Here is a 10,000-nt window from a genome sequence, read left to right as displayed (position 1 = left end):
CCGTCCTGCGACCAGCCGAGGGTCTGGGTGTTGGGGAAGGGGGTCCACCGGGGCCCGGGGAGGCTCTCCCCGGCCTGGCTAGGGTTCAGAAGCTGGGCACGGGCCCGGGGCTCGAGCTCCGTCCGGCGGGCCCCGGGGTGCCGGAGCCCCCCATACTTCAAGCCAGCCGAGGGTCCGGCTGCTGGGGAAGGGGGTCCACCAGGGCCCGGGGAGGCTCTCCGCGGCCTGGCTAGAGTTCAGAATAGGGCTGGACGGAATTGGCGTAAGGCCTCCACGCGGAATTATGGAAAAGATTTGTGTTAAACGAGCGCATGTCCTGAGGCTCCATGTGCCTGGGACAGGAGTCCCTCGTACCCGGACAGGCTCCCTGATCTCCCCGGCCTGACTGGGTTGAGAAGCAGGTACCAGCCCCGGGGCCTGGGTTTTGGTCAGGGCCTGGGGTGTGGGAGCCCCCGTCCTGTGGCCTGCCAAGTGTCCATCTGCCCGGGACAAGGGTCCCTGGTGCAGAGCCCCGGAGCCCTGCAAGGGCAGGGGGGAGCCCTTCCGCTATGGCTCGGCTCGGGCGGGCAGATGGGCATCCTTTCGGTCCCGGCCATCTGGTGGGACCTTTCCCCTCGGCCATCTGGTTGCACGCGATGCTTTCCAATGGGGCGACCAGATGGCCGGGCTGCCCTGGAAGTCCCGATGAGGGCTCATTTGCCTCCCGGATCCCAGCCAGGGCTCCAGGAGGTCGGGTGCATTCGCGCCCAGGGTCCCCGGAGTCTCGCGGTGCGTACGGGTTCCCAGAAAGAGGGGTAGCTTTTCTCCGGATTAGTAGGGACAGGGTACGCCGGGAACACCCCTCCCGGGCTGGCGGTTCTCTGCTGGGGACCAGATGAGCTATGCCCGGACAACACCTCCCCGTCCGGGGGCTCCCTCCTCCGGCCCCCGGCGTGGCAAAGTGCCTGGGACGGGCTCCATGGGTCCGAGAGCTCCGGCGGTCCTACCCGTGCCTGAGGCCCAGCCGAGGTCCCCGAGCCCCCAGGAAGCGGAGCCCCTGAGCCCTGCGTGGGCAGGCGGGAGCCCTACCGCAAAGGCTCGGGCGGGCATATGGGAGGCCTTTCGGTCCGGGCCATCGGGTCCCACCTTTCCAGCCAGGGCTCCAGGAGGTCGGGTGCGTTCGCGCCCAGGGTTCCCTGAGTCTTGCGGTGTGCACGGGTTCCCAGAAAGGGGGTAGCCTTCCTCTGAATTAATAGGGGCAGGGTAGGCCGGAACACCCCTCCCAGGCTGGCGGTTCTTTGCTGGGGACCAGATGGGCTATGCCATGACAACACCTCCCCTCCATCCAGGGGCTCCCTCTTCTGGCCCACGGCTTGGCAAAAGTGCCTGGTGCGAGCTCCATGGGTCCCAGGCAGTCCTCCCCCGGGTGTTTTGCCTGAGAGCTCCGGCGGTCCTCCCCGTGCCTGAGGCCCAGCTGGGTTCCTCGAGCCCCCGGGAAGAGGAGCCCCCGAGCCCTGCGTGGGCAGGCGGGAGCCCTACCACGAAGGCTCGGGGTGGGCAGGCAGATGGGCCTCCTTTCGGTCCCGGCCATCGGGTCGCACCTTTCCCCTCTGCTATCTGGTCGCATGCAATGCTTTCCAATGGGGCGACCAGATGGCCAAGCTGCCCTGGAAGTCCCGATGAAGGGTTCATTTGCCTCCCGGATCCCAGCCAGGGCTCCAGGAAGTCGGGCATGTCCGCGCCTAGGGTCCCCTCAGTCTTGCAGTGCGCGCAGGTTACCAGAAAGGGGATAGCCTTCCTCCGGATTACTAGGGACAGGGTACTCTGGGACCCCTCTTGGCCTAGCAGTCCTCAGTCGGCAGCTGGACGGGCCAGGATGCCGCACCAGCCCTGGGTTTGTCCTTTGGCCTGCCGTGTGGCAGGCTGCCCTGGATGGGGTCTGGCAGGCCCGGGGAGCCTCCCCCTGCTCAGCTGGGTCCAAGGGCCAGTGGGGAGGGTGGCCGCCCCACCCCAGGCTCCATCCTCGGTCCTGCTGCGTGGCAGGGTGCCCGAACGAGGCCCTGGGACAGCTTCCCCTTCACCTCCGGGCCCGGGAGCCCTGGCTGGGTCCAGGGGCCCCATTGGGCCCCGGCTCGGTTGTTCCAGCCCTGGGCCCCGTCCCCCGGCCTGCCGGCCCCCCAAAGGCCTGGAACGGGGTTCTGTCATGCCCAGGGAGCCTCCCCCTGCTCGCTGGGTTCAGCGGCTCCCAGAGGCCCCGGGGAGGGCGGCCTCCCCACCCCGGGCTCTGTCCTCGGTCCAGGGAGGCTTCCCCTGCACCTCTGGGCCTGGGAGCCCCAGTTGGGTCCAGGGGCCCTCGTCCCCGTCCCCGGCCTGCCGCTCTGCCAAAGGCCCGGGACAGGGTTCCGTTGTCCCCGGGGAGCCTTCCCTTGCTTGGCTGGGTTCAGGAGCTCTGACCGGGGCCCCAGGGAGGGCAGCCTCCCCACCCCCGGCTCCGTCCTTCGTCCTGCCAAGTGGAAGGGTGCCTGGGGCGGGATCTGGCTGTCCCGTGGAGGCTTCCCCTGCACCTCTGGACCTGGGTGCCCCAGCTGGGTCCAGGGGCCCGCCGGGCCCCGGGTCGGGTGCACCGGCCCTGGGCTCCTTACCCCAGCCTGCCGCTCTGCCAAAGGTGTGGGACGGGGTTCCGTTTTGCCTGGGGAGCCTCCCCTTGCTTGGCTGGGTTCAGGAGCTCCGTCTGGGGCCCCTGAGAGCCCCGGGGAGGGAGGCCTCCCTATCCCGGGCTCTGTCCTCGGTCCTGCCGCGTGGCAGTGTGCCCGGGACGGGGTCCGGCGGGCCCGGGGAGACTTCCCCTGCGCCTCTGGGCCTGGGAGCCCCGGCTGGTTCAAGGGGCTCCGCCGGGCCCAGGGTTGGGTGCTCCGGCCCTGGGCCCCGTCCCCCAGCCTGCCGCTCTGCCAAAGGCCCAGGACAGCACTGATGTGCCCAGGGAGCCTCCCCTTGCTCTGCTGGGTTCAGGAGCTCCAGCCGGGGCCCCTGAGGGCCCAAGGGAGGGCAGCCTCCCCATCCCGAGCTCCGTCCTCAGTCCTGCCGCGTGACAGGGTGCCTAGGACGGGGTTCGGCGGGCCTGGGGAGGCATCCCCTGCACCTCTGGGCCTGGGAGCCCCGTCTGGGTCCAGGGGCCCCGCTGGGCCCCGGTTCGGGTGCTCCGACCCTGGCCCCATCCCCGGCCTGCCACTCTGCCAAAGGCCCGGGATGGGGTCCCATTGTGCCCGGGGAGCCTCCCCTTGCTTGGCTGGGTTCAGGAGCTCAGGCCGGGTCCCTGAGGGCCCCATGGAGGGCGACCTCCCCACCCCGGACTCCATCCTCGTTCCTGCCGCGTAGCAGGGTGCCCGGGACGGGGTCCGGCGGGCCCGGCGAGGCTTCCCCGGCGCCTCTGGGATCCCCACCTGGGTCCAGGGGCCCTGTCAGGCCCCGGGTCAGGTGCTCCGGCCCTGGCCCCCATTCCCCGGCCAGCTGCTCCACCTAGGGCCCAGGACAGGGGTCTGTCGGTCCGGTGCAGGCCTCCCCTGCTTGTCAAGGTGTCCGCGGGCCCCGGGTCGGAGGGCCCGTCGGGTCTCCCTCGCAGCCTCCATAGTTGGGGCCCAGCTGGGGCCCTGGGCCTCCGGTCCCCCATGCCCCAGAGCCCGCTCACTCTTTCGTTGTGGCACCGAGCGACCAGGTGGCTTCTCTATCGAGCCCGGCCATCTGGTCGCACCTATCCCCTCGGCCATCTGGTCGCACCTATCCCCTCGGCCATCTGGTCACACCTATCCCCTTGATCATCTGGTCTCACCTATCCCCTCGGCCATCTGGTCGCACCTATCCCCTCGGCCATCTGGTCGCACGCAATGCTTTCCAATGGGGCGACCAGATGGCCGGGCTTGCCTGGAAGTCCCGATGAGGGCTCATTTGCCTCCCCGATCCCAGCGAGGGCTCCAGGAGGTTGGGTACGTTTGCGCCTTGGGTCACCTCGTGTGCACGGATTACAAGAAAGGGGGGTAATTTTCCTCCGGATTACTAGGGAGAGTTACTAGGGAGAGTGACCCTAGGGAGAGTCAGGCCTCCGTGAGGTCCGGCGATTCCGAAACAGGGGAAGGCAGAACCCGGGCCTGCCCGCCGGGGCCCCCAGGGGCTCTGGTCTGCGCCTGCCTCTCAGTCCCTTCCCGATGGTCCCTTTTCTCCGAGTTTTCTCAGTCAGACCTCCGTGAGATCCGGCGATTCTGAGACCGGGAAAGGCAGCACCCGGGCCTGCCCGCCGAGGCCCAGGTCGGCACCTGCCTCTCAGCCCCTTCCCGATGGTCCTTTTTCTCCGAGTTTGCTCAGTCAGATCTCCGTGAGGTCCGATGATTCTGAGACAGGGGAAGGCAGCAACCCGGCCCGCCACCAGGGCCCCCGGGGGCCAGGGTCTGCGCCTTCCTCTCAGCCCTTTCCCTGTGGGCCTTTCCTCCGAGCCTGCTCGCCCCGGGAGCAGGCAGAGATGTGAAGTCACCATCCCCCCCACGCAGGGCGGCCTGCCAGGGGATGCCCTGGCCGTACTCTGATCGATTGGGCATTCTCGGTCCGTTTAGGGATGGACTGCTTGGCCAGCCTCAGCTGTTGTTTCAAGCAAGAAGCTTCCTACCCGCATGGACCGTCCAACTCGAGGCAGGAGGCCCTTCACCCTACCCAGCAGAGCGAAGGCCGAGTGGCCCCGGCAGCTCGTGCTCCCCAGTGGTCTGACCCGAGCGGAAGGGGTCGGGTGGCACCAGGCCCCCGGATGCTGCTGCCCAGCAGGTTTGTAGGCGCCGTGCGCCACACCGTCACCCCTCTCCGCCCAGCACATTTCCACAGCAGCTCACAACGACTGTTCCAAGGGGTGCCGTTGCCGCCAGGCTCCGGCACCCCTGCGTCTCGCTCAGGCTGTGCCTCGGCCCACCTCTCCCTTCTGTGGGAGACGGCTGGGCCTGCCGGTGCCCATGTGACCGCACCTCTCCACCCCTCCAGCGAGCCCTCCCGCCCAGGCCGGTGGACTCCTTTCCCCAGCAGGCTCCCGAGAGGGAGCGGTGTGTGATGGTTGTCCGGTCGGGAAGATGGGCATGCGACCCCCCGAACCCACCCCGTCAGCAGGTGCGGCTACCTGGTTGATCCTGCCAGTAGCATATGCTTGTCTCAAAGATTAAGCCATGCACGTGTAAGTACACACGGCCGGTACAGTGAAACTGCGAATAGCTCATTAAATCAGTTCTGGTTCCTTTGATTGATCCATCTGTTACTTGGATAACTGTGGTAATTCTAGAGCTAATATATGCCGACGAGCACTGACCTCCCGGGATGCGTGCATTTATCAGACCAAGACCAATCCGGGCTCGCCCGGCTGCTTTGGTGACTCTAGATAACCTTGGGCCGATCGCACGTCCCCGTGACGGCGACGATACATTCGGATGTCTGCCCTATCAACTTTCGATGGTACTTTCTGTGCCTACTATGGTGACCACGGGTAACGGGGAATCAGGGTTCGATTCCGGAGAGGGAGCCTGAGAAACGGCTACCACATCCAAGGAAGGCAGCAGGCGCGCATATTACCCACTCCCGACTCGGGGAGGTAGTGACGAAAAATAACAATACAGGACTCTTTCGAGGCCCTGTAATTGGAATGAGTACACTTTAAATCCTTTAACGAGGATCCATTGGAGGGCAAGTCTGCTGCCAGCAGCTGCGGTAATTCCAGCTCCAATCGCATATATTAAAGTTGTCAAAGTTAAAAAGCTAATAATTGGATCTTGGGATCGAGCTGGCGGTCCGCCCCGAGGTGAGCTACCGCCTGTCCCAGCCCCTCCCTCTCGGCGCCCCCTTGATGCTCTTGACTGAGTGTCCTGGGGGTCCGAAGTGTTCACTTTGAAAAAATTAGAGTGTTCAAAGCAGGCCGGTCGCCTGAATACTTCAGCTAGGAATAATGGAATAGGACTCCGGTTCTATTTTGTTGGTTTTCGGAACTGGGGCCATGATTAAGAGGGATGGCCGGGGGCATTCGTATTTTGCCGCTAGAGGTGAAATTCTTGGACCGGCGCAAGACGAACCAAAGCGAAAGCATTTACAAAGAATGTTTTCATTAATCAAGAACTAAAGTCGGAGGTTCGAAGACGATCAGATACCGTCGCAGTTCCGACCATAAACGATGCCGACTAGCGATCCAGCGGCGTTATTCCCATGACCCGCCAAGCAGCTTCCGGGAAACCAAAATCTTTAGGTTCCGGGGGGAGTATGGTTGCAAAGCTGAAACTTAAAGGAATTGACGAAAGGGCACCACCAGGAGTGGAGCCTGCGGCTTAATTTGACTCAACACGGGAAACCTCACCAGGCCCGGACACAGAAAGGATTGACTGATTGATAGCTCTTTCTTGATTCTGTGGGTGGTGGTGCATGGCCGTTCTTAGTTGGTGGAGAGATTTGTCTGGTTAATTCAGATGATGAACGAGACTCCTCCATGCTAACTAGTTACGCGACCCCCAGCGGTCGGCGTCCAACTTCTTAGAGGGACAAGTGGCATTCAGCCACACGAAATCGAGCAATTACAGGTCTGTGATGCCCTTAGATGTCTGGGGCTGCACGCGCGCTACACTGAACGGATCAGCGCGTGTCTACCCTTCGCCGACAGGTGCGGGTAACCCGCTGAACCTCGTTCGTGATAGGGATTGGGGATTGCAATTATTTCCCATGATCGAGGAATTCCCAGTAGGTGCGGGTCATAAGCTCGCGTTGATTAAGTCCCTGCCCTTTGTACACACCACCCGTCGCTACTACCGATTGGATGGTTTAGTGAGGTCCTCGGATCGGCCCCGCCGGGGTCGGCAACGGCCCTGGCGGAGCGCCGAGAAGACGAAAAACTTGACTATCTAGAGGAAGTAAAAGTCGTAACATGGTTTCCGTAGGTGAACCTGCAGAAGGATCATTAACGGCGGAGCGGCCCGGGAGACCGATGGCACCAGCCCGAAGCCCTCCCCGCCTCCTGCAAGCACAAACCGTAGGCACAGGGCCCGGTTCTGCCCTGGTGCGCCCCGGCCGGCGGAGCGGTCCGCGGCCGCATGGGGCGCCTGGGTGAGGACCGGGACTTTGGCGTGCTTCTTTCCCCGGGGAGGGCCTGACCGACGAGCGAGGGTACCGGGGACGGGGGGTGGCCCCGTCTCCGGTCCCTTTCCTGGGAGGGGCTCAGCGGTAGGCCCTCCCGAGACGGTTAGAGTGAAACCGAATGGCAGTGCATCCCCGGGCTGGTACCGCCCCACCCTCAAAAGGCCCTGACGCCGGCTGGGCCCTCCCGTGCCCGAGTCCCGGCCCGATCGGGTTCTGGGTGGCCAAGGAGCGGCCCTTCTCGTGCGGCAGGGTGGCCTAGAAGAGAAAGGGCTGAGGGCCTGTGAGGGGATCCCTCCTCCTTTCGGTGGGAGATGTGCGGGAAGGGGAGCCGCCTGGCTCTTCCCTACCGGCGCCTCCGACCCGGGCGTGGGTGGGGTGGACTAATCGCCAGCCCACCGGCACGGCTCGGGCCGCCCGGCGACGGAAGGCTCACGTGCAGGTGGGGCGACCCTCCCTCGTTGCCAGGTACTCGGTTCGAACCGGTCCCGTGCGGCCGGGCCTAGGGGTTTGAAGACTTACGCGGTCCCTCCCGGGTTATTCCAGGAAGGACCGGCGGCTGTGGGGCTGCCTGCTCCCGTCGCTCCAGGAGCCCCCTTCCTCGCCGGCGGGTGGGTGGGGGGGGACTCCTGGGCCGAGCGCCTGGTAAAGTTTTTTTTCTCCCAATGGTGCAGTCTAACTCCCAGAGGGGACGCCTTGAACGGGGCGCCTGGGCCATCTCGCCGCGTGGTCGGTGGACGGACGACGTCATCTTCCTCCCGCCTCTCATGCGCCTGGAGGTGGGCGAACGTTTTTGAAAAGTTGCCTGGGACTCTTGGCTGAGGATCACTCGGCTCGCGCGTCGATGAAGAATGCAGCTAGCTGCGAGAATTAGTGTGAATTGCAGGACACATTGATCATCGACACTTCGAACGCACCTTGCGGCCCTGAGTTCCTCCCGGGGCTACACCTGTCTGAGGGTCGCTCGATCGTCAATCGCCCCGGGGCTTCCCCGAGACTCGGCTGGGGCCGTCGCAGGGTTAGCTCCACTTCCCTTTGTCCCCCCGCAAGGTCAGACCCCCCGATCGCCCGTGGCAGGGTCCCTCGCCGGGTCCTGCTGCGGAGGTACACCGCCGGCGCGCCTGGCCCCGAGAAGGGGCCTGGCAATCGGTCCGCCCCTGCGCGCCTGGCTGCGTGCCACGTGTGGCTGTCTGTGGTGTCCCACCGGTTACCCGCGCACATGCGCCTCGGGCACCCACCTCCATGGCTGGCTTCCCGGGGAGGCCTAACCCCCTCCAGATCCGATCCGGGGAAAGAGGGCGTGCGTGCTGCTGGGACACTAGGCCCCTGCTCCGGTAGGGGCCTGGCCTCCCCCGGCGGCTCCCCCCGACGCTCCGGCGTTTTTCTTCCAACTACGACCTCAGATCAGACGTGGTGACCCGCTGAATTTAAGCATATTACTAAGCGGAGGAAAAGAAACTAACCAGGATTCTCCCTGTAACGGCGAGTGAAGAGGGAAGAGCCCTGGCGGCGGGCGTGGAAAAATGTGGCGTACAGAAGACCGACTCCCCGGCATCGCTCAGGGGGCCCAAGTCCTTCAGATCGAGGCTCACCCCGCGGATGGTGTTAGGCCAGTACCGGCCCCCGGCGCGCCGGGATTGGGTCTTCTCTGAGTCGGGTTGCTTGGGATTGCAGCCCAAAGCGGGTGGTAAACTCCATCTAAGGCTAAATACGGGCGCGATACCAATAGCCAACAAGTACCGTAAGGGAAAGTTGAAAAGAACTTTGAAGAGAGAGTTCAAGATGGCGTGAAACCGTTGAGAGGTAAACGGGTGGGGTCAGTGCAGTCTGCCCGGAGGATTCAACACGGCGGGAAGGTCGGTGGCCCGGGAGTTCCGGATCCCCTCTGCGGGATGGGCGCCAGGGCTATACCTGGCCCCCGCAGGGTGCATTTCCTCTGCTCCGGCGGAGGGTGTAACGGCCCCCCTGGCAGCAGCTTTGCCATGTCCGCGGGGCCGAGGGAGATTGGACGGCCTCCACGCCATCCCCCGGGCACTCGTTCCCGGCCGCCCCGAGGGGTGCGCCGGGGCGGTTGAAGGGGGGACGGGGCCCCCTGCTCCCGGCGCGACTGTCGACTGGGGCGGACTGCTCTCAGGGTGCCCGACCGCGTCGTGCTGCCGGGCGGGGAGGCCCACACCGGGCTCCAGGGATCTGCGGCGATGTCGGTTACCCACCCAACCCGTCTTGAAACAAGGACCAAGGAATCTAACACGTGCGCGAGTCGGAGGGCCGAGCGAAACCCTGTAGCGCAATGAAGTTGAGGGCCAGCGTGCGCCGGCTGTGGTGAGATCCCGCTGCGCTTCCAGTGGCGGGCGCCCACCGGCCCGTCTCGCCCCCTCCGTCGGGGAGGTGGAAAATGAGCGTGCGTGATAGGACCCAAAAGATGGTGAACTATGCCTGGGCAGGGCGAACCCAGAGGAAACTCTGGTGGAGATCCGTAGCGGTCCTGATGTGCAAATTGGTCGTCCGACCTGGGTATAGGGGCGAAAGACTAATCGAACTGTCTAGTAGCTGGTTCCCTCTGAAGTTTCCCTCGGGATAGCTGGCGCTCAGAGCCCCCAGTTTTATCTGCTAAAGCGAATGATTAGAGGTCTTGGGGCCGAAACGATCTTAACCTAATCTCAAACTTTAAATGGGTAAGAAGCCCGGCTCGCTGGCGTGGAGCCGGGCATGGAATGCAAGTTCCTAGTGGGCCACTTTTGGTAAGCAGAACTGGTGCTGCGGGAAGAACCGAACGCCGGGTTAAGGCGCCCGATGCCGACGCTCATCAGACCCCAGAAAAGGTGTTGGTTGAGATAGACAGCAGGACGGTGGCCATGGAAGTCTGAATCCGCTAAGGAGTGTG

The 10,000-nt window shown here is 64.6% G+C and overlaps 2 non-coding genes and 1 pseudogene across 2 annotated transcripts; all 3 read left to right on the top strand.

Annotated features, from left to right (window-relative positions):
• Positions 1–5,125: 5,125 nt before the first annotated feature.
• On the top strand, positions 5,126–6,943 carry LOC146869929 (18S ribosomal RNA). The gene has a single exon (XR_014959658.1). It is a non-coding gene; the product is annotated as an 18S ribosomal RNA (ribosomal RNA).
• A 982-nt stretch (positions 6,944–7,925) lies between these two features.
• LOC146869928 (5.8S ribosomal RNA) lies at positions 7,926–8,079 on the top strand. Its single transcript, XR_014959903.1, has one exon. It is a non-coding gene; the product is annotated as a 5.8S ribosomal RNA (ribosomal RNA).
• Positions 8,080–8,510: 431 nt separating this feature from the next.
• Positions 8,511–10,000, top strand: part of LOC146869927 (28S ribosomal RNA) — a 4,167-nt pseudogene continuing 2,677 nt past the window's right edge.

The sequence above is a fragment of the Triturus cristatus genome, chromosome 1_1, assembly GCF_964204655.1.
Source record: "Triturus cristatus chromosome 1_1, aTriCri1.1, whole genome shotgun sequence".
NCBI lineage: Eukaryota > Metazoa > Chordata > Amphibia > Caudata > Salamandridae > Triturus > Triturus cristatus.
This window is presented reverse-complemented; position numbering and strand designations above follow the sequence as displayed.